Here is a 25,000-nt window from a genome sequence, read left to right as displayed (position 1 = left end):
AAGTGTTTTCTTTTTGGGGGTTTTCTTTTTGGGTCACCCTGCCTCGGTGGGAGACGGCCGACTTGTTTATATATATATATATATATATATATATATATATATATATATATATATATATATATATATATATATATATATATATATATATATATATCGTGTGTGTGTGTCGTGCCGAATAGGTAAAATTGGTCACTTAGCAAGAACTCGTTTAAAGTCAAGTCCTTTCTAAAATTTTCTTATACATTTAAATATATATATATTTTTTCATTTATGCTAATTTAAAAATTAATAATTTTGTACCAAAAGAACTTTAGAAAACTTACCTAACCTTGTTATAACAAGCCTAATCCAACTAAATGTATTTTAGATAAGTTTACAATAGTTTAATAAACGGTTAATTATATTTTTTCGTTAGATTCAGAATGATTTTTGCGAAATTATAGCGTACACAAATTTTAGCTTGCCTTATTCGGCAAGAAGAGTGTTGCTATTTAAGCCAAAATCGCAAGTTTTATCTATTCGACATTATGTATATATATATATATATATATATATATATATATATATATATATATATATATATATATATATATATATATATATATATATATATATATATATATATAATTCATTTCTGTATAGATAGATTCGTATTTCAATGTGATTTAATCTTATCATATGATTATCATATTTATATTATTTATATATGCTGTGATGTTTCTCTACATTTCTATTCACCAGCTCCGAAACTGTTCTACTTCATCTTAAATCAATTGTAGTATTTACTTACAAGAGTTACTGTTATTTTCAACTGTCTGTCGGGTATGTCGTTTACGTTGCTTCTTGTAACTCTCGTTGTTCGTCGTATATGGACGGTAAGAGAGTAGGAATAACTCTCAAAACAGTTTGAAGGCGACCGGGTTAGGTTTTGTTCGTCAGGAAAGAGCAAAACATTTTCAGAAACTGGGCTTTATTGTATGACTTGCTGGGCTAACAAACCCACTATTTATACCCTTTCAAAAATTATCGTACAAGTGAAGCCTGAGACGAATTCTTCAAAAACCCTCGCAGTTGTGGCTTGATAATGGTCCAGCATGCGCCGAAACTTCGTTATATGGTTGTTTCCCAAAGTGTGGGATTTTTGATGAATCTATAAAATAAATCAACGTACACTTGACCACCCGTCTCGGGTGCTCTCATAAAAGTTGAAATATTTCTCATTGTGCTGTGTACTTAATAAAACCAGACATAGTCGAAACGTTGTATCGGTAAAGACTTCACTGCATTGAGTCGACGTTACGTCCAGAGTACAGAATTATTGTGTATGCAAAGACGACGCTGTACTAATGTGTAATAAATAATAAATATATATACATCATTATATATATATATATATATATATATATATATATATATATATATATATATATATTATATAATGTCGTGCCTAATAGGCAGAACTTGCGATCTTGGCTTAAACAACAACGCTCATCTTGCCATATAGGACAAACGAAAATTTGTGTGCGCAATAATTTCGCCAAAATCATTCTGAACCTAACGAAAAAAAAATATATTTCACTGTGTTTGTTTAGTATTAAATTATTGTAAACAAATCTAAAATATATGTAGTTGGGTTAGGCTAAAATAAGTTGTTCTTGTTATAATAAGGTTAGGTAAGTTTTCTAATCTTCTCTTTTTTAGTAATTGTATACAGGAGAAGGGGTTACTAGCCCATTGCTCCCGGCATTTTAGTCGCCTCATACGACACGCATGGCTTACGGAGGAAAGATTCTTTTCCACTTCCCCATGGACAATAGAAGAAATAAAAAAGAACAAGAGCTATTTAGAAAAAGGAGAAAAACCTAGATGTATGTATATATATATATGCATGTGCGTGTCTGTGAAGTGTGACCAAAGTGTAAGTAGGAGTAGCAAGATATCCCTGTTATCTTAGCGTGTTTATGAGACAGAAAAAGAAACCAGCAATCCTACCATCATGCAAAACAGTTACAGGTTTTTGTTTCACAGTCATCTGGCAGGACGGTAGTACTTCCCTGGGTGGTTGCTGTCTACCAACCTACTACCTCTGCTGCTCTTTGCTGATGACACTGTGCTCTTGGGAGATTCTGAAGAGAAGTTGCAGAGATTGGTGGATGAATTTGGTAGGGTGTGCAAAAGAAGAAAATTAAAGGTGAATACAGGAAAGAGTAAGGTTATGAGGATAACAAAAAGATTAGGTGATGAAAGATTGAATATCAGATTGGAGGGAGAGAGTATGGAGGAGGTGAACGTATTCCGATATTTGGGAGTGGACGTGTCAGCGGATGGGTCTATGAAAGATGAGGTGAATCATAGAATTGATGAGGGAAAAAGAGTGAGTGGTGCACTTAGGAGTCTGTGGAGACAAAGAACTTTGTCCTTGGAGGCAAAGAGGGGAATGTATGAGAGTATAGTTTTACCAACGCTCTTATATGGGTGTGAAGCGTGGGTGATGAATGTTGCAGCGAGGAGAAGGCTGGAGGCAGTGGAGATGTCATGTCTGAGGGCAATGTGTGGTGTGAATATAATGCAGAGAATTCGTAGTTTGGAAGTTAGGAGGAGGTGCGGGATTACCAAAACTGTTGTCCAGAGGGCTGAGGAAGGGTTGTTGAGGTGGTTCGGACATGTAGAGAGAATGGAGCGAAACAGAATGACTTCAAGAGTGTATCAGTCTGTAGTGGAAGGAAGGCGGGGTAGGGGTCGGCCTAGGAAGGGTTGGAGGGAAGGGGTAAAGGAGGTTTTGTGTGCGAGGGGCTTGGACTTCCAGCAGGCATGCGTGAGCGTGTTTGATAGGAGTGAATGGAGACAAATGGTTTTTAATACTTGACGTGCTGTTGGAGTGTGAGCAAAGTAACATTTATGAAGGGATTCAGGGAAACCGGCAGGCCGGACTTGAGTCCTGGAGATGGGAAGTACAGTGCCTGCACTCTGAAGGAGGGGTGTTAATGTTGCAGTTTAAAAACTGTAGTGTAAAGCACCCTTCTGGCAAGACAGTGATGGAGTGAATGATGGTGAAAGTTTTTCTTTTTCGGGCCACCCTGCCTTGGTGGGAATCGGCCGGTGTGATAATAAAAAAAAAAAATAATAAAAAAAGTTTTCTAATATTCTTTTGGAGCAAAATTAAAAATTTTTACATTAACATTAATGAAAAAAAATATATCTTTAAACGTATAAGAGAAAATTTTAGAAAGGACTTAATTTTAAACGAGTTCTTGCTAATTGACCAGTTTTACATATTCGGCACGATATATATATATATATAAACGCAATTGTTTGTGGCATTACACCAATGTTGTGTCAGTAATTGTGCTGTAATATACTGAAGAGTGAAGAGCCACAATACGCTGGCTGCTAGGTTAACCAAGATTTGTCAGGAATCGAGACGTATGCCTCCTAACGCGGGTCGTAGTCGTAAGATGACCCACTGCCACTGGAGATTTTGGTCATCAGACAGAGGTCTTCCGCCGGCTTACCGGTCTACCCGTTGAAAAAATAATGACAACAATTAACGTGTTTTCAGTCATTGTGGCAGATGTTGCAAATGTATGGAATAAGTGGTAGGTTACTATTTTTTTTTGTGAATAGTGAAGCTCAGGGTAGGTAGGGATGTGTTCTAATGTTATTGCGGTATTTACCCTTCAGGAGTGGCGCTGTCTAGGACACTCGCCCCTCTGGATGATGATTAAAATCTTACTAACAAAAATGTTTTGGCTGAATAATTATCGCGGAAAGTAATATAACGTGAGTTCCTTACTTGTTTTCCCTCTTTATGCTGCATTAATCTGCGTGTATCCGCGAGTACTTGAAGATATGACCGCTTACCTGGAGGTTATTCCGGGGATCAACGCCCCCGCAGCCCGGTCCATGACCAGACCAGGTCCATGACCAGGTATTGGTGGGTATTTGCTGTATCCACGTATACTTGCGGGTATCTGCGTGTACTTGCGGGAATGAGTGTATTAATGAGCATCTGCATTTATCTGGGTGTTTCTGAGTGCGTATTCCGATTATTTGTATGTACCTGAAAGTATTTGAGTGTACTTGTGGTTATCTGCATGTTTCTGCGTATATCTGTAAGTATCTGCTACTATTTGCGTGTATCCGCAACTATCTGCATGTATTTGCGTCTATCTGTGAGTATCTATGAGTATCTGCGTGTATCACGTCCCCTCAGCGCCCGTCGCTGACCCCACATGACCTGACCATACACTGTTTGGAACTCATCATCTCTCCACTTTTCAGAGTTACGGATCATATAATTTTTACTATAATATTCATGGGTAAACCCCCGAGGGCCACACGGTGCCTGGGGAATCGGATACAATCAGTTTTGATGCAAGGAAGAATCCCTCACCTGCATCAAGGAGTCTCCCTCGGGAACCGTGAGTAATGTCAAGCGTTGTTAGTCTTTTTTTTTTTTCTTTTCTAATAGGTGTAGGTGTTAGGGAGTTCGCTACTGCAACACTGTCTGATGGGTGTAAGAACTACCACATTATGTAGGGAATTCTGAATCACCTGTCTTGCTGTAATTTAATACACAGGAGTGTTGCACAGCTTTTGTTTCTATTATATAGTCACAGGTGTCTTGGGCCTTGTACAAGCCACGGCATTTACAACCGGGTAAGAAGTTGAACAGTGGGGCTTACAGTAAGATAAGTTGGCCAGAGGAGGGCGGGGCAGGTTGGTAGACTAGAACAGTGTATGTGGGTTAAGAAGAGCAGGGCAGGGCAGGTGGGTATAAGACTGATACACACTCAACCAACCTGGGGTTTGGCTGTAACGTGATACTGCTGTTGAGCCGACGATGGAGTGAAGCAGGGAGTGAGGGAGGCTTGCTATGGTGACTGAAGACAGCTCCTTGTCTACTACCTCACACTCTTTGCGTCTCTCCTCCCTTTTTATTTACCTTTCTCACTCTTCTTGCTCTTCTGGACGCAACTAGAGTGCAATACGATGAATGTGTCGCAAGATTTACTAATGAGCTGCTAAAGGTTCTACGTTCTACACTACGTTATATAATTACAAAAATTCTGGCCCCGCGATTTGCCGACTTCTTTATCTCTCTTTATTTGCTTACACTCGCTGGTTGAAGGTAGGCGCACGAGGACGTGTAGAAATGGGACTATTATGTTAACTCGCACTACCCCACCAGTAAGTTTACTTAAGCACCCATCACACGGACGAGAGTAAGGCGAGAGAGGGGCCTCGTTGTGGTCACAACTAACTCAGTGCTCATAACCACAGCATAACTCACTGCATGGGCTTTTCTTTGATTTTTTCCTTTTTTTTTTTTTGGGCCGTCACACAATGCACTTAAGCACTCAGAATAATCAAGTCGCCTTTTTTTTCTGCTTGGCGCGTTGGATCAAATGCCACGCACGTAATCACTCCATGTCAATCAGATTTGCCAAATCGTCGGTCCTGAAGCCGCTCAGAAAACGGAAGCAAACCAGACGAGAGCTAGGGGAAGTCTGGGTTACTCTGGCGTGCTGCAGAAGCGTCGGCAGGAGGGGATGAAGCAGACGGTAAATCAGGAGCCGAGGTGTAGTAGGGTAAGAGGAGCGTAGCTACCCCACTCGCAGCTCACCACTCACTGATGTGACGCTCGATGAATGGGGATGGTCCCAGCTGCTGGCCTTGCCATATGTCAGCCACCGCTCCCCCTCTCCTCTTTTATCACCCTTATTATCCCCCTCTCCGGCGATATTTAACGAATTTAGTCGACCCGTGGGACAAGCTGGGTATGGGCAAGGAAGAGAGCCCCCGCTGCCTAACGGCACAGCCAGCAGAATCGCATGGAGCGGAATAAAAATGTCTGTTACCATACCTCTGCCAGCTACTCTGACTGTGCCCCACCCCACTGCTTCCTCTCTCCTTCCCCCCTCCACAAGGGCATCCCTCCCCCAACACTACCACTAACCCCCACATGATCCATCCCCCAACCCCTCCCAACCCCCATCACAGCGTGACATCTTCTCTCCGCATTTTTCTAATTTCCAGCAAGTGTTGACCTTTTAAGAGCACCTTTTTTCTCACTCAGATGTCCGCGGGGGAAGTCAGCGGGTGTGGTGCTGTGTAGGGAGGCACCACCACCGTCTGCAACACCACCACCACCCACCTGCACCACCACCCACACCTGTACCACCATCACCATCTGTACCACCAGCACCACCACCACACCTGCACCACCACCACCACCTGCACCACTACCACCACTATACCTGCACCACTACCACCACTATACCTGCACCACTACCACCACTATACCTGCACCACTACCACGACTACACCTGTACCACTGCCACCACTATACCTGCACCACTACCACCACTACACCTGCACCACTACCACCACTATACCTTCACTACCACCACTATACCTGCACCACTACCACCACTATACCTGCACCACTACCACCACTATACCTGCACCACTACCACCACTATACCTGCACCACTACCACCACTATACCTGCATCACTACCACCGCCACACCTACACCACCGCCACACCTACACCACCGCCACACCTACACCACCACCACACCTACACCACCACACCTGCACTACCCCATTACACGTGTGCTACCCCATCACATCTGCACCACCACCCTCATCACCACATCACTTGCACCGTCACCACACCTTCACCGTCACCACACCTGCGCTACCACCACACCTGCGCTACCACACCACCTACACTACCACCTCACCACCTGCACTACCACCACACCACACGCACCATCACACCTTCACTACCACCATACTACCTGCACTTCCACCTGCACCATCACCACACCACCTTCACCATACATGCGCTACCACCATACCGACACCATACCTGCACCACCACCCCCACACCATACCTGCACCACCACTACACTACACTTGTGCTACCACCACACTTCCACCTGCACCACCACCACCACAACTATACAACCATACCTGCTCCACTCATACCTGCATCACCACCACACCTGCACCACAAATAGAGCGGAAAACTAATAATAATGTCAGAGGATGTCAATCTCATTATCACATGTGCTAGGAAAATAAGATTGATAATGAGAACCTTAAAAACAAGGAATGCCAAGCTAATGATCCTCTTTAAGTCCCTTATTCTCTATTGGCTGGAATACTGCTGTACACTAACAGTCCCATTCAAGGCAGGCGAGACTGCAGATCTTGGAGAATATGCAGACAACGTTTACTGCACGTAAACTAAGTACAGTCAATAACTGGGACTGTTTGAAGTCTCTTGACCTGTACTCCTTGGAACGTAGGCAAGAAAGATGCATCATGATTTACACCTAAAATATCCAAGAGGGACTAGTCCCAAATCAGCACGCAGAAAGCACTCCCTACGAAATCAGATAACTCGGCAGGCGGAGCAACGTACTCCCTATGGAAAGCAAGGGTGCCGTGAGTACACCGAGAACACTAAGTGTCAGGGGCCCAAGACTGTTCGGCTGCCTCCCAGCATACTTAAAGGGGCTTACAAATAGAGCCTTAGCTGAGAGGCTACTTTAATCCCTATATATATATATATATATATATATATATATATATATATATATATATATATATATATATATATATATATATATATATATATATAAATATATATATATAAATATATATATATATATATATATATATATAAAATAAAATTGGGAGTGGAGTATTCTTGACTGGTGGGAGCAGTTAACATGTACTCTTGATCCTCTAGCAAAGAGGTTACCTGGAGGTTATTCCGGGGATCGACGCCCCCGCGGCCCGGTCCATGACCAGGCCTCCCGATGGATCAGGGCCTGATAAACTAGGCTGTTACTGCTGGCCGCACGCAGTCCAACGTATGAGCCACAGCCCGGCTGATCTGGCACTGACTTTAGGTATCTGTCCAGCTCTCTCTTGAAGGCAGCCAGGGGTTTATTGGCAATTCCCCTAATACTTGATGGGAGGCTGTTGAACAGTCTTGGGCCCCGGACACTTATGGTGTTTTCCCTTAGTGTACCAATGGCTGCCCAGTCTTTTACTTTCGTAGGGAGTGATTTCTGTGTGCAGATTTGGGACCATTCCTTCCAAGATTTTCCAAGTGTAGATTATGATGTATCTCTCCCTCCTGCGTTCCAACGAGTACAAGTCAAGTGCTTCCAAGCGTTCCCAGTTGTTAAGGTGCTTGACAGAACTTATACGTGCAGTAAAGGATCTCTGTACACTCTCTAGATCTGCGATTTCACCTGCTTTGAATGGAGATGTTAATGTACAGCAGTATTCCAGCCTAGAGAGAAAAAGTGATTTGAAAAGGATCATCATTGGCTTGGCATCTCTCGTTTTGAACGCTCTCATTATCCATCCTAGCATTCTCTTTGCACGTGCGATCGTGGCACTGTTGTGATCCTTGAAAGTGAGATCCTCAGACATTACTACTCCTAGGTCCCTTACATTATTTTTCCGCTCTATTGTATGGCCAGAGTCTGTAGTATACTCTGTTCTAGTTATTATTATCTCTTGTTTTCCATAACGAAGTAGATGGAATTTGTCCTCATTGAACAAAGGTGGCCAACCTTTTGCATTCCTTGCGCAATTTTTTTCAGGCTGTAGTTCAGGTGCACCTGACCAGACAGATCTTCCAAAATGTGTAATTATGGACATTTAACATTTTCACATAAAATGATTTAACATAAAGACAAGATTAACATTAATGAGACTTTTGAGTCTGTTTTGACTTGGTCAAGCTTGTAATGTTGGGACTTAAATTAGTTACTGAGAGCAGCAGAGAATTCTTCAAATTTAAATCAATCAATCGCAACCTCAGTTTATTTTTAATAAATTTCATGGATGAAAATGATTGTTCGCATCTGTACGTTGTTCCAAAACGACAGATAAAACTGGGCAAATTATCTTAGTTCTGGAAAATGTTCACGCGGTAAAGATCGCCAAAAATTATGCCAGAAGCATTTGAGACTGAGGTAAGCTCATCAAATTTTATCTTCAATATTGAGTTGGTTTTCAAATGAACAAGTTCCATTTGTATGTTACTAGGCATCTTCAGGACTTTTTTTGTTCAATAAGTAAAAATAGGTTTATAAATGCGAGTATACAGTTTTCTTCTTTAGCAAACTCACTAAAACGACTTTCCAATGACTTGCAATAATCTGATTTTTTCAGTACATCCTGTATGCACTGATATTATTTATTAAGCTAAGAAACAATTTGTTCTTGCTCTGTAGTTTCAAATTAGTTCATTAAGATGGCTGGTAATATCAACTAAAAATGCTAAATCAAATAGCCATTTGTTATCACATTAAAGGCTCTTACCTCAGGCAGCTCATTCATCTCTTCTAGTAAATTACGAACACTCTTTTTCAATTTTCAAAATCTACTGAGAACCTGTAATTTAAAAAGCCAACACACCTCACAATGAAATGAGATACCATATTCCAATCTTACAAAAATATTCTCTGACTTCTCTTCTGTTCAATCCTCTTGCTTAAGTTTATTGAGGAATTTCACAGACAATAGCATAACATTGTGCAGCTATAAAAGTTTTCCACACAGTGACACTTGGTGTACAACGCTGTGATATTTTAGTAGAGGAAAACCTAAAAAGATTTCCGGCAAAGTTGGAGTCGCAGCTGCTTTACCTCTCATTGACGGTGCTCAGTCAGTACAAACACTGATGACTATACTAGAATCTAGGTGCAGATTTTCTAGGCATGAGGTGTATAAATAACCCTTTCGGTTTAGTTATACACCTCAGTGTTTATACAAAGATAAGTACCTGTCTATGTATATACAATGAGATGTATACATTTATTGTATTCACACTGAAATATATACACAGATATACAACACTGTATGTTCACTGAAATATATCTGTGTATACACACTGATAATATACACACCTCAGTGTGTACAAAAAAAAAAAAAACTTTATTAAAACTGTACAAGATAGAAATTTATCGCTCAGATATTGAAACATGGAGAGGAAAAAATATTAGTTTACTGAAAACAAATTTATTGACATTCATTTTTGCTAATTTTTTATTATTTTTTATTTTATATTTTTAATTAAGCTAGAGTAGAATATTAGACAACACAGGTATATACACCGAGAGGTGCGTATCTCTGTGTATATGCAATGAGAGAGAAAATCCACTGGTCGGATTTTAATATACTTGACTGGTGATAACACGTGACTCTCACCCTTAATGACTTGAGTGTTTGAACACTGCATGGCTTGTGGAGGAAGCACAAACTACTTTATAACTGGGTGAACATGTTAAAGTGTATGTGTGGTGTTCCGTGAACTACTTTGTGCGTAGTGAAGGGAACTCTAGACTCGTCTGCAGTTAAATACCAGGTGTTGCCTCCAGTGTCTCATTCATCAATAGACTTATAGTTTCAGGAAGGGGTGTGAAACCTAGTTTAAGAAAAAAGAAGTATTATTCAGTCGAATCCTGAGTCAAGCTACTGATCGCTACTGGATCCTCTCTCTCTCCCTGCTCCATGAGCTTTATCATACTTCATCTTAAAACTACGTATAGTTCCTGCCTCCACTACATCACTTGCCAGACTATTCCACTTCCTGACAACTCTATGACTGAAGAAATACTTCCCAACATCCCTTTGACCATCTGAGTCTTCAACTTCCAGTGGTGACCCCTTGTTTCTGTGTCCCCTCTGGAGCATTCTCTATCCACCATATCTGTTCCTCGCAGTATTTTGTATGTCGTTATCATGTCTCTCCTAACCCTCCTGTTCTCAAGTGTCGTCAGGCCGATTTCCCTTAAGCTTTCTTCATAGGGCATTACCCTTAGCTCTGGAACTAGGCTTGTTACAAACCTTTGGACTTTCTCTAATTTCTTGACGTGCTTGACCAGGTGTGGATTCCAAACTGGTGCTGCATACTCCAGTATGGGCCTGATGTACATGGTGTACAGGGTCTTGAACGACTCCTTACTGAGGTATCGGAACGCTATTCTCAGGTTTGCCAGGCGCCCATATGCTGCAGCAGTTATCTGGTTGATGTGCGCTTCCGGAGACATGCTCGGTGTTATGGTCACCCCAAGATCTTTCTCCTTGAGTGAGGTTTTCATTCTTTGGCCGCCTAGCTAGCCTATACTCTGTCTGCGGACTTCTTTGCCCTTCCCCAGTCTTCATGACTTTCCATTTTGTTTGTGTGTGTGTGTGTGTGTGTACATCATTACTTTTATAATGGTACGAGCACTAATTACCTACGCGGCTAGATTCCTATGTAAATATCACATCTACTGCTACTCTAGTTACTGCTTTTGTGCCTGTCATCAACAGTTGATGCCCTGATATTGAAGAGTACTGTGGATATTCTAACGATGCTCATTAATTACCTGAAAGGTGAACGACAGGGGTGTCGATGAGTGTGGCCAGTAGGAATCGTGTCAACATGGCCAGTAGGAATCGTGTCAACATGGCCAGTAGGAATCGTGTCAACATGGCCAGTAGGAATCGTGTCTACATGGCCAGTAGGAATCGTGTCTACATGGCCAGTAGGAATCGTGTCTACACAAACCACTAAGAGGTAGACAGGCTTACGCTGATCACTTTAAGCAGTTAATGCCTAATTATACTATAATAAAGGTCTGTCATCAACAGTGGGCCTTATTTAGTCCTTGATAAGAGTCCCACTGTGGGAGAAAATGTTTTGAAATCACCAAACTGAGTGTGTAAGTTGGGAAAAACGAGACCTCTCACGATGCTGGTGAAGGGCTCCTGATTCAAGGAATTGGAGCTGCTCCCCCTTTGATCGAACTCGACTATCGTTTCCCAGGCAGTGTATGATCCCCTACGAGTTTAATATTTCCCAGTAATAATAAAAATAATAAATTAACACACAACCCGCACATCGATGCTTACGACGTTTCGCTCCGACTTAGAGCATTGAGAAAGTCACAGTAACACCAAAGAGTGAGGGAGCCAGTATATATGTAGGTCTAAGTCGGACCGAAACGTAATCGTAAGTTTCTCCTCTGTGCGGGTTTGTGTATTTTTCCAGTCATGGTATTGTGCCTTTTTGTTCTTTATTAAGTATAATAATTTGTTTTGGTACAGGTACTGGGTCTTACAGCCTAAGCTTCTAATCAGCGGCATTATATCATATTAACAAAGAAACCCAAATGTGCGACTACGACACTGTGATTTACACACAAGTTAAGGTTGTGTACCTCACAGGCATATTTGTACTCATTTAGGAAATGTATAGTACTGGAGTAGGCCTATTGGTCCGTTGAGGGGTCTCTGGAGAGAAATGGTATGGATTACTGACATATAGACACACACAAATACAGTGTAATATTTAGATTTCGTTTCTTGTGCGTAAATAATTACAGGAAATCATATAAAAAATCGAAACTGTTCGCCTAGGCAGTAGGTTTCTTCAGTGCAATACAGAGGAGACAATTGGATAGTGAAAGTTGTGGAAAGGTAAGTGTGAAGTATCCATTCTCTCAGACTTGAAGCCGTTATAAGTGGTCAGTCACTCATCCTGGATAGATCAGTTTTAAGCAGAGGTATATTATACGATGCATTCTTCAGGAGCGCTGTCCTGACAAGGGTCTTGATCAGACGACGATTTATCACTGGATTGTTGTGAAAATATATCCTGGATGTGGCCCTTGTTCTGATAGTCTGAAGGTGATGCTCTGATGATTTTCATGCTATGTTCAGGCGTTCTCGGTGTGATGAGTCTCTTAACCCCCGCCCCCCGACAAAAGGCCTCTTAAGCCCACCACAGTGTTAACAGGGTGGAGCGTATTTGGCGAGGATGAGTACGTGTGTGTGAGGACCGTTCCGGTAACCACCAGTGCAGCTACGTTCTTTTCAGAAGCTTGATTGACGGGAAAAGGCAGGAGTAGGATCTGTGTAGTGGCAGGATCACTTGACAGTAGAGTAGATAGTGCACTGATGGGTCTCTGACATCTTGGCGGCAATGTTCACACTGTTCTTGTGCGTACCTCCTCTGTTCCTTCGACAATTCTTTGCCTGTGTGGTAGCCAAGATGCAGCTGTTGTATGGTGGTGCGCAGAGCCTAGTCTTATTATTGGTGTTCGTGGGAGTTTGAGCTGTGTTGTTGTCGTACCGCTGTTGCGATCTTGATGCGTCGAGAATCTTCAATTGCTTTGTGGTTCTTGCAGCTGTGTGTTGTCTGTTGCAGGGTGATGGGTGCATTGATTCGTATCTGGGTGTTGCTAGCGACCACCCTGGCTGCGTTGTCTGCCACTTCGTTTCCTACACTGACATGAGTCTGTAACCAGTTGATATTGTCCCCACTGCGCCCATATCATAGGGCTGCCCACGCCATAGGGCTGTAAGCAGTACTTCACTTCACACGAATGCTCACCGTGCCACTGTCATAGGGCTGTAAACGGTACATCACTTGTACAAACTCGACTCTCTTTTGGGAGCCACTGCCGGGTCACCACACAGAGAAGACCCGGGCCAGGACCCGTCCTGGCAAACCTACATGACCATGAGTGGTTGTCCTTTCCTGAGCGTCCAGCGCTTGCAAGATGCTCAAGATCGATGTGACGAGCTTTGTTATCTTGTTTTTGTGTCTGCCTGACAGCTTGAATCCCAGCGTTGGAGTCACCATGGATCCCTAGGGAGGAAGGGGTGGGGGCGGTGTCGCTGGTACTGCGACATCGCCCCTTTCCCCTCTAGAACAGCTTGCATGACAATGCAATGGTCCAGGAGACTCATTCCGATTGCCCATTGTGGAACACTCATCTGCTTGCCTCAGCATGGCATTACAAATTTTCTGTGGAGCAGAGTTGTTAACACGGAGGTGCAGGGTACATGTGTCAACTGACTCAAGTAGTCATGGAGGCAGTGAGATGTACCACACCACTGGGAAGTATCTACCTTTTCAAGGTAGTGACTGTTTAGTTTTAGGGGCAACAGTCTCCATGCCGCGTTAGACATGGAATGTTTTATCGGGGAAAATGGCGCAGTTGTGTGCCATGGCTGCAGATATTCTTGTCTTCATCAGGGCATTTCTTGGCCGGTGGAGTATCATGGCAATTCTGCAGGTGTTGATGTACACCACCCAGTTCGTGAGGTCAGGGAGTCTGACCTCTAAGCTGAGGTATGTAGCATTCAAGAAAATATTAGTTTAGGTTCAAGTATTATAGACTTGTATTAGGCTAAAAAAAAAAGTATCTGGTTCCCGTCAGTGCTCCAATCAGTGACCGGATGGCTTGATTTTGCATTACTTCCAGTTTCTTATTGCTTCTAGGGCTGGTGTGAATCAGATCTGGTGCAGCATAGTTGACTTGCGAGTGGACAGCGTGAACGTACTGCAGCCTGGCCATGTCCTCCATTGTTCTGATTCAAGAAAAAAAGTGCAGGATCTGATGTATTTCTTCTCTTTCTTGAAGTTCATCCGTTTATCAGTCCAGACATCTAGGTACTAATAGATGTCTATCCATTCAAGCTGGATGTGTAGCTTGGTGGCTGGGGCCTTTGCTTTGACCATCATTGCTTGGGATTTTTCTGCCAAGATCTTTAATCAGAGTTCTGTGAAGAATTTGGTTATCCAATTCAGAGAGTACTGGGCTCGCTGCTGCACGTTTCCTCTTGTCACCACCAGGGCGAGAGAGTATAGCTGGGCAGCTTTGTTCCAAACAGAAAAGGAAGCTTAAAAAGTTCCTGTATTGAGGGCATTGCATAAGGTGGGTTTGTAAGTGGAGTTTTGTACTTGGAACTGACACTTGTCTGCCTACTTGGCAAGAATGACTAGTTGGGACAAGAGGCAGTCCTTAACTCCCTTACTAGTTAGTAGCGAGAGGAGGGTGGTTGCACTGGCTAGCTCAGTTATGCTTTCTCGAAGTCGAGAAACACTACGATGCTGGGCGACTTGCTGCTTGTAATGATTCCGGGCCATCATGCTCTCGGATGTTTCCACACCTCTGAAGTTGAAAATGTGTTCATCACGAAGTCTGTTTCCACAGCAAGGGATGCGCCGTATCAGGAAAATTGGGAATTTATTCTCTGGCTCTTTGGGGTTGGGAACAAGTATAATGATGGACGTCTTCCACGGTGTTGGGAGCGCCTCTGCCGCCATGACATGCTGAGGACCACAAGAATGACTTCCGTGCCACAATCATGGAGTACATAACCGTCTTCCCGGTGGCAGTGTCCTTCGATGTCTTAGCAACTTTCTGAAGTTCTTGAGCTGTAAAATCCCAATCAGTCTTAAGTCCCGACTCGCGTGCTGCCCAAATATCGGCTTGCCATTGTGGGAAGAGATCTGCCTGTGTATCTCGGATGTCGCGAGGCAGCTGCAATGATGCCCTTCTGAAGGTGGAGAATTTCGCGACCCTTTCTACCTTTTGCTTTGGTTCTGGGTGTGCTGAGGTCCTCGTTGCCTTTTTGCCAGTTATCATTTTCGACCATATCTCTTAACGGCTAGTGAACTGGTCAACAGACAAGAACCATTCCAGCCATTTGCTCGCTTTGATTTTGAGAGTGACGTGGTTTACATGTCGTACGACATTGTGGGTGGATTTTGTGTACCTTCCTAAAGATGTCTTGATTTTGCTAACGGCCATCACTAGTCCCTCCTGAAGCTTTCCTTGGGTTTGCACTCTCGGCCGCCTGCAAGATTGCATTGGCGAGTTCCACTTCTACCTTGTCTTGATCTTCCATGAGGATGAGAACTGTCCACTGCTCCAACAATTTCTGAATCGAGTTTCAGTTGGTTTACTTGATGTTCCGTTTCAGTGGTGTACGTGCTGCGATGAGTTTTCGGTTCACGCAGAGGGTGGTAACCACTGCAAAATGGTAGCTGGTGAGGTTAGGGTGGAGTTTCCACTTAGCGTTGTCCAATAGATATCTTGATCCAAATGTCAAGTCCACCTTGAAGATGTACTGATTCTCAGTTTTTCAAAAGTCGGATTTCAGGCACGTCTTGAGGACTGATACTGTATGTCTCCCTACTTCATTGGTGGTGGAAGGGGAATATAGAAGCAAGGAATGGACGTTGAAATTACCATTTACGATAAGCCTTCCATGTGCATAAGTATAATTGTTCAACGACATTCATGTAGTGCAGGGTTCCCCAGAGTAGTCAATATGGACTAATATCGAAGGGGTCGATAAATGACCTGGAGTCAAAAGGGGTCAGTAAATGTCTGGGGACGTGCTTTGTGTTGTGTATCTGTGACCTTCCACCCTCCCTCTTGTGCCGGATTGGATTTTTAGTTTGATTTGGAAATACAATATGCAGATACTGACCCTCAATTGCAAGAAGAACTTATTTATATGACTATGGATCTCGAAGCGAAAGCATTGTTGTGAGCAATGTAAATACTGCTGCTAAATACCCCCCGTTTTGTGCAGTGGTTGAGCCATATTTACTTGCTTTCCCAAGTTGGTACATGGTTGACTCTTCTTTTAGCCATGTAAATGCATTTCTAAGTGGAGGAACAGACTGAACCTGGAAGAGCCTGGTGAATTACTACTTAAACTCACCAGTCACCAACGAAATATCAGTGACCTTGTTGTCTTTCATCAGATTCATTCTTCTCACTAATTATATCAACAGTTTCAGTAAAAAAGGCAATGTTAAATCTTATATTAATCAAAATTTAAATATTACCTATTTTTTATGAAGGTATTATCTATTATTATTATTTAAATTAATATTAAATTATTTTCCTATGATAAATGTTTGGGGGTCGATAAAGAGTCTGAAACTTCATGAAGGTGCTGTTGAGGTGAAGAGTTTGGGGACCTCTGCTTGTAGTGCCTTGGGCTCCTGTATGTGTTAAAAATGGTTAGTGTTAAGTCCAGTATGTTATGTTAATCTCCAGGGTTTATTACCTGGACCTCAGCAATGAGAGTGGCTACTCTCACCGCTGGGCAACGGCGACCAGTGCGTTAAGTCCAGTAGATACACGAGGGCAGCTTGCGCTTCCATTACTGACCCGCAGTTGATGGACGAGTTCATGACTGAAAAATTGTGATTGTGATGATTATTGTTGTGCCTGCTACACTTAATTGTATGCGAGTCACTGAGTGCTGAAACTTAAATGACTTTTTTTTTTTTTGACAGGTAGGTGTGTGTACATCTCATCGAGGGACAGTATCACCTGGAGACAAAGGTATGTACCTCTTTCACTTTCCTTCGTTGTTCAGCAGGACGACGAAATTTGTTACCTCCTTCAGAAGGATGAAGTGACGAGGAATCGCCACTTGAAGACTATTCTTTGTCGGTTGATCATCGAACACAACTGCTTACTGGTGTTTCAACCACTTTGTGACTTGTGCCCGGCCTTTCCGATTAAGTCGTGTTTTTTTTTTTTTTTTAATATGCAAGGTGACTGTCCCCACCCCATTTGCGAGGCCAGGTCACCTTAATGCGGTGGTGGGATGTGAGTACCTACCGGTAGGGGTGTCGTCCCTGGTAGGGGTGCCACTCCCCCAAAAGTATGATTAGCTGGGTTATAGCCGGAAGGTGTTCGGAGGGTCAACGCCCCTGAACACCTTCCGGCTATAACCCAGATAATCATACAGGCCAAAGAACCCAGCATATCTTTTTTTAACATAAATGGAAGATATTTTACCTTTTTGAATAACCATATGTTTCTAGCGCTTTGTAAATGCAACCAGGATTCCTGCAGGGATGTCGGGGAAATTTTAGGCGAATCTGTTGACGAATAAGACATGTGCAATACTTTAGATATCTTTAGTGTCGGTAAAGATTTTCTGGCGTTGCACTTCTCGTGCTCATCAACTTGACGTTGCATTCCACTTGAATTTCATGAATCTGTTAACATTACCAATTTAATGGTTGTCTAACAGCTGATGAATATTTTAACTTCCAGTGATAGCACTTGTTGTACTTCGTTTTTGCTATCAGTCTTTGTGTTACTTAGTGATTTACCACTTAACAGAAGCTTGTAAAACATTTAAGAACCATTTAATAAAAAAATTAGGAAAATCTGCCAGACTACTAAATGAATGAACGATGTTAAGCTCGCGATGGGTACGCACTTCCTGCCCAGCTGTGAACTCTGGTACCATCAGTAAGTGTATCTTGTAACACTGCTGCATCCCAGGAATTTTATGTCCTTTCATGAAGCTACCTTTACCGTGTTAAATGTTTGACTTTACCTTGGCTAGTTTATGTACTACTCTCTTACTCTTAATAAAGCAACTGACTACCTCTTAATACATAATTAAGCCATGTAACTGTATCAGCAACACTCTGCTAAATAATTAAGCCATGTAACTGTATCAGTAACACACTTGATACATAATCAAGCCATGTAATTCTATCAGAATTACATGTAAATCAGGAACATTAAGTGTGAGAGTGAAATAAAATTCTCGCTTAAAACGCTTAAGTAATAGCACTTGTTTTGCCAGTAAAACTGTCAGCTCTCGTTTGTTTGTCGTCTAAAGGAATTTGGGAGAATCTCTGAGGCAAGTCAAAGGTAGAGGTTAGCTGACCGGCAGCCGGTTGCCCGAACGTACGTAGATACTGACTGGCGTGGCTGGACAATGTAAGAACATAAAGAAGGAAAACTGCAGCAGGCCTACTGGCCCATGCGAGGCAGGTCCAAGTCTCCTACCGGCTTAAGCCAATGCCTCAGCCTAGTCAGGTCAGGTCACATTCACCCAAGGAACACGGCAACTGACCTAGTAGTACAAGCCAATCAGGTCCAACTCACACCCACCCACACCCACTCATGTATTTATCTAAACTATTTTTAAAACTACACAACGTTTTAGCCTCTATAACTGTATTTGGGAGTTTGTTCCACTCATCCACAACTCTATTACCAAACCAGTGCTTTCCTATATCCTTCCTGAATCTGAATTTATCCAACTTAAAACCATTGCTACGAGTCCTGTCTAGGCTAGATATTTTCAGCACGTTGTTTACATTCCTTTTATTTATTCCTGTCTTCCATTTATACACCTCAGTCATATCTCCCCTGGTTCTACGCCTTTCTAGAGAGTGCATATGCAGAGCCCTCAGTCTATCCTCATGGGGAAGATTTCTGATACATGGGATCAACTTTGTCATCCTCCTTTGTATGTAATCCAGAGCATTTATATTCATTCTGTAATACGGTGACCAAAACTGTGCAGCATAATCTAAATGAGGCCTAACCAAGGATATATAGAGTTGAAGAACAACCTGAGGACTCCTATTATTTATGCTTCTTGATATGAAGCCAAGGATTCTGTTAGCTTTATTGCGAACACTTACGCAATGTCGTCTTGGTTTCAAATTACTGCTAACCAGAACTCCTAAATCTTTTTTGCAATCCGTAATATTAAGATCTACATTATTTAGTTTATATGTGGCATGGTTATTTTCCTGTCCAACATTTAGAACTTTGCATTTGTCTATATTAAACTGCATCTGCCACTTCTCCGACCACTGCATCAGTCTATTCAAATCATCCTGGAGTGCTCTAATGTCCTCGTCAGAATGAATTCGACGGCCTACTTTGGTGTCATCGGCAAACTTGCTTATGTCGCTCTTTATGCCCTCATCAATGTCGTTTATGTAAATTGTAAACAACAGGGGGCCCAACACTGACCCCTGTGGAACACCGCTCGTGACGCTTCCCCACTCCCCATTTATGCACTCTCTGCTGCCTATTTGTCATTCATGCCTCTATCCAGGAAAAAATTTCATCTCCTATTCCATGTGCCTTAATTTTCCTCAATAGTCTCTGATGTGGGGACCCTGTCAAAAGCCTTACTGAAGTCCATATACACAATATCATATTCATTACCATGATCTACCTCCTCAAACACCTTAGTGAAAAAAAGGTAATAAATTCGTAAGGCAGGAACGCCCCTTTGTAAAACCATGCTGAGATTCGTTGATTAATTTGTTTCTCCAGGTGGCTACGAACTGCCTCGGCAATTATTAATTCCATAAATTTTCCCACTGTAGACTACTATAGACCAATAAGGTCTATAGTTCGAAGCTAAGGACCTGTCACCTGCTTTGAAAATAGGTATCACATTTGCCATTTTCCACTTATCTGGCACCATGCCAGTCTGTAGTGATATGTTGAAAAGATTAGCCAGAGGTTTGCTAAGCTCCTCTTTACATTCCTTTAGAACCCTTGCATACAGTTCATCAGGGTCTGGGGATTTGTTAGGTTTTAATTTATCTATATGCCTAAGGACCATGTCACTTGTGACTCGAATCGTGCATAGTTTACCATCATCCTGTTCTACATAATTTATTATTTCTGGAATATCGCTAGTATCTTCCTGTGGAAAAACTGAGAGGAAGTATGTGTTAAAAATTCTACACATTTCTTTATCACTGTCCGTAAGCTGACCCGAGGAACTTTTGAGTGGGCCTATCTTGTCCCTGATCTTACTTCTGTAAACCTGAAAGAATCCTTTTGGGTTAGTCTTCGATTCTCTTGCAACTTTAACCTCGTAGTCTCTTTTTGCTTTTCTTATTCCCTTTTTTATTTCTCTAACTGAATATATTGATTTCTTAATTGCACCTCTCCTCTTTTGATTTGCCTATATATGCCTCTCTTTTGACCAATGAGTTGTTTTAATCTACTGTTCATCCATTTAGGATAATTTTTGCTTGATCTGATTTCCCTATTTGGAACACAAGTTGTCTGAGCAGCTAGAACTATGCCCTGAAAAACGTCATATCGGCAATCATCACCACCTACCTGACCCATAGTCAGGTCATTCCAGTTCAGCCCACCCAAGTAATTTTTCAGTCCTATGAAATCAGCCAAGCGGAAGTCAGGGACAGAGACTTGATTGCCATTATTAGGGGAATTCCATGATATATTAAAACTGAGTGATTTGTGACCACTTTCCCCAAGCTCATCTTTAACCTCAAGATTATTAATTAGCGTTTCCCTGCTGGCAAGAACCAAGTCAAGCAGGTTATTTCCTCTAGTTGGCTCTGTCACAAACTGTTTTAAAAAACAATCCTGAATCGTATCAAGAAAGTCACTTGACTCTAAATTTCCTGTCAAATTGCTCCAGTCAATTTGTCTATCGTTGAAATCTCCCATTATCACAACATTTTCGTATGTGGCTGTCGTTTGCCTTGGTTACCTTTGCTTCAATGTAATTTTTCGTTTACTAGCTTCGTCTAGAATCTACTTAGTGGGTACTACAGCTCCTGGGGAATAAGACTGTAAGAACGGAGGAACACTGCCGCAGGCCTGCTGGGCCATACAAGGCAGGTCCTTCTCTAAATCAACCATTTCCAGGAAGGGGAGTAGCTCGAATGCTTTAGATCAAGAGCCCTTCACCAGCTACAAGGGGCAGTTCAAGGGTAAATACTGTTAGTAGTTTCACCACGTTTCACCTGCAGTGGGGTTTTATCAAGCACGTTTCACCTAGACTGGAGCTTCATGAAGCACGTTTCACCTGCACTGGAGCTTCATGAAGCACGTTTCACCTACACTGGAGCTTCCATGAAGCACGTTTCACCTACACTGGAGCTTCATGAAGCACGTATCGCCTGGACTGGAGCTTCATGAAGCACGTTTCACTTACACGAGAACTTTATCAAACTGAGGGTTATGAGAGTCGATGCTTACGGTGTGTGTGTGTGTTATCGATTGTCAGAGTACTTGTCTACAGACACTGGGCTTGTTGTGAATGGTGTGTGTGTATTTTTGTGAGCATCTGTGTGATTGTCCCTGTTTGTGTTTGTGTGCATATATGAACGTATATTCGTGTGTATACATATGCGTTTGCATGTCATGTATTTTTCTCCTTTGTTCTTTCATTTATTGCATAATTCTAACTCTTCAAAAAGTATGGTGATAAAGGGACTGTGAATAGAGAAATTGGAATTATCCCTCCCGTTCCTTGGGTTAAACATATCTCTGTACCATTCCTCAGACGCTCTATGATACATGCGGATTTGGCGCTTCTCCACGTGAATATATTCATGAAAGGCGTTCCTAGGAGACGAAATTTCACCTGAGTTCACTCACCAGTTACTCGTGTGATGATTCATCGATCGCCACCCTCCCTCCCCTCCCCTCCCTAACACACCAGCTCGATTTTCTTTCTTATCTCCCCGAAGTAACAACAGCCTGATCGATCAAGAAATGAGCGATCGACCGGTCAACTGTCTGTGTCGACACGTCAAGTCACAAGCCACCTGGAAGTAGGGGAACTAGAGACAAGGCAAGCCACCTGGAGGTAAATCAAGATGAATGGAGTTAATACAAGCCACCTGGAAGTAGGGGAACTAGAGGCAAGGCAAGCCACCTGGAGGTAAATCAAGATGAATGGAGTTAATACAAGCCACCTGGAAGTAGGGGAACTAGAGACAAGGCAAGCCACCTGGAGGTAAATCAAGATGAATGGAGTTAATACAAGCCACCTGGTAGTGAAGCAAACCACCTAGAAGTACAACAAGGTAAGCCGCCACAAGGTACCTGGAAGCAAGCCAAGTCTCCTGGATATAAAGTCACCTAAACCAAGCCTCCTGGAGGTAAGGCAAGCCACGTGGAGTAAGCCAGGCTTCTCGAACTCGGCCAAGGCTTCATAAGGGAAACCAAGGCACCTGGAGCTAAGCCAGGGCATGTGAGGTATACTAAACCACCTGGTGGTAAGCCAGTCCAAACCACAAAGGATCTTCAGAGCTGTGCTGAAGCCTGCCAGAGACAAACTTCTAATTCAATTTGTGTACCGATCACTCTGAGTGGTGCTCAGGATCCATCCGCCAATCACATTTTATTTTTTTATTTTTTTGCTATACAGCAATAGTCAAGATAACGTACAAGTAATCGGAAATACTTTCATGGCTCGGTAACCAATCACCCTAAAGCTTATAATTTTCCTTCAGCCAGTAAAAAAAAGTTTTATGTTCGGAGAGCCAATAACATTGCGCGTTTGAAAGCCACACATTTTATAGCTATTGTTATGTGTTATACCTCGATGACCAATCACTGTCTTTGTTTACGTCCCGATAGCCAATCACAGGTGGCTTTTCATCTCGCTAGCCGGTAACAACTAACATTCATTCCTTCTGACCAATCACGAGCATGTTTACATTTCTCTAGCCAATTACAATTGATTTTACATAGTATTATCCAATCCCAGTGCTTCGTACATTGCACCGAGGTAATGACTTGTATTTATCTTATGCATATTTTAAATATAGAGGAGGAAAGGAGATGGAGAAGAGAAGAGATGGGAGGGGAGAGGAGACGAGGTGATAGGTGGAGGGAGATGAAGGCAAGTAGGGAATTGGAGAGGGGTTAAATCCTTGTGTGGCCATCGTTATACCACGAATTAAGCCACAAAATCACTGACAAGAATAGGAAGGGGAAGGACTGGCATGGGATATATGAGCAGAATTTTTTTTTTGTGGGTTGACAGGAAAAAGAAGAAAGAAATGCCAAGGAAGGAAGGGACAGGAGGAAATAAATGGAAAGAGCAAGGGAACTGAGGGGAGGAGAACTAGACAGATGGCAAGTTAGAGGAGAGGAAAGGGGAGATGGGGCGATGGGAAGAAGCGAGGAAAGTGGGAGGGGGGGGGGGTGGACAATAAGCAACCAGAAAATCAAGTAACATTTGTGCTTGTTGACAGGTAAATTTGTCAACCTCGACTTGAGACCTGCTCATGAATGAGAGAGAGAGAGAGAAGAGAGAGTAAAAAGTAAATAAGGAAGTGAAGAATAGGGGCACTGAATGGACGGTCAACGGATATCATCACAGCCTTGACAAGGTTTTGGAAATTTGATCAGTCTTTATACAGTAAAGTAATAGTGGGAGGGGGGGAGGTGAAGAGAAAGAGGAGGAGGAGGAAGGAGGAAGGATCATCCTTGGAGGGAGAGAGGACTGTATTTTGGGGAAAGAGGGAGGACCATGTTAGCAGGAAGGAGGGAGGGGAGGACCATATTACAGAGAAGGTAGGTGGGCTATTTTAGAGGGAGGGAGAGGAGGGAAGGAAGGAAGGAAGGAGGGCGAATCATGCTAGAACAGTCATATTACAGTAACGTAGGGGAAAAACAGGGGAAGGAAAGTAAATGATGGCTTGAAAGTAGAAAGGTGGGAGAGAATTAGAGGACCCAATTAGGGACTCTGTTAAGGTCTTGTCTTCTGTAACGTACTGTATCCTCCAGGAGGGCACAGTACATTACAGAAGAGATCGCAAACTGTCCTTTAACATCAAACGTAAGGCAGAAAAGCAATTCTGTATAAACCATAAATAAAAATGCCTTCACAAATATCAACAGTCGTATCAGGTTTTCATGGTGTTTAATTTGTCAGAAGAGAGACGAATGTTTCTTCAGATCCGGGTCTGTCTGATGACTTGCTCAGTGTAGTTTTTGGTTATTTGCGTGAGACCTTCCGCTGCCTTGCTAATTTATCCTGAACATTTTATTTTTATTTTTAAATGTTCTGGACTGAGGGGCATGTATCTGGAAAAATCTAACTGATAATGATCACATAATGAGAGTGAAGACTAAATGGAACGTAGTGGTAGGGAAATATGTGAAGAATTTATCCAGTACCTCCAAAAAGTATTCACAGCAGAAGCAACAGCTAACGAAAATCAGAGAAGATATAACCGCACTGCCCTGATCTCCACCTGTGAGAGAACAATCATAATTATAGACAGCATAATTCGGACGAAAAAAAAGCTACATGATCCAATCCCATTAAATTGAAAAAGGCCATACAATCCTAAACCACAGAGCTGTGACAAGAGTGGTAGTTTAAAAACACTCGAAGGAGCTGAATACATCAAAACAGTGGGACAAGATCAAATTTTTCAATGGAAATTGAAAAAACACTGCAGATACTATGTGGGCCACTAGCGAGTCTGCAATAAATCATTGAAGACAGAACTATTTCATGACTGAAACGCTGTAAATGTCGCACCAGTCTTCAAAACCTGCAAATGATGTGGCTGTTTTCAAAATCTTCAAACGTCTTATC

The 25,000-nt window shown here is 42.4% G+C and overlaps 1 protein-coding gene across 5 annotated transcripts in view; it reads right to left on the bottom strand.

The window, feature by feature from the left end:
* The window catches only part of fj (four-jointed box kinase), a 531,076-nt gene that overhangs the window by 114,177 nt on the left and 391,899 nt on the right, over nt 1-25,000 (bottom strand). For 2 of the 5 annotated variants that reach the window (XM_070098781.1, XM_070098785.1), the window contains exon 1: nt 4,803-5,691. The exons of 2 other annotated variants lie outside the window; for them this stretch is intronic. The gene's annotated coding sequence lies outside the window, so the exon portion shown is untranslated. Of the gene's footprint in view, nt 1-4,802; nt 5,693-25,000 lie in introns of those variants that run through there. One more of the 5 variants, XM_070098784.1, reaches the window with a different exon arrangement.

This window comes from Cherax quadricarinatus, chromosome 64, assembly GCF_038502225.1.
Source record: "Cherax quadricarinatus isolate ZL_2023a chromosome 64, ASM3850222v1, whole genome shotgun sequence".
NCBI classification, from domain to species: domain Eukaryota; kingdom Metazoa; phylum Arthropoda; class Malacostraca; order Decapoda; family Parastacidae; genus Cherax; species Cherax quadricarinatus.
This window is presented reverse-complemented; position numbering and strand designations above follow the sequence as displayed.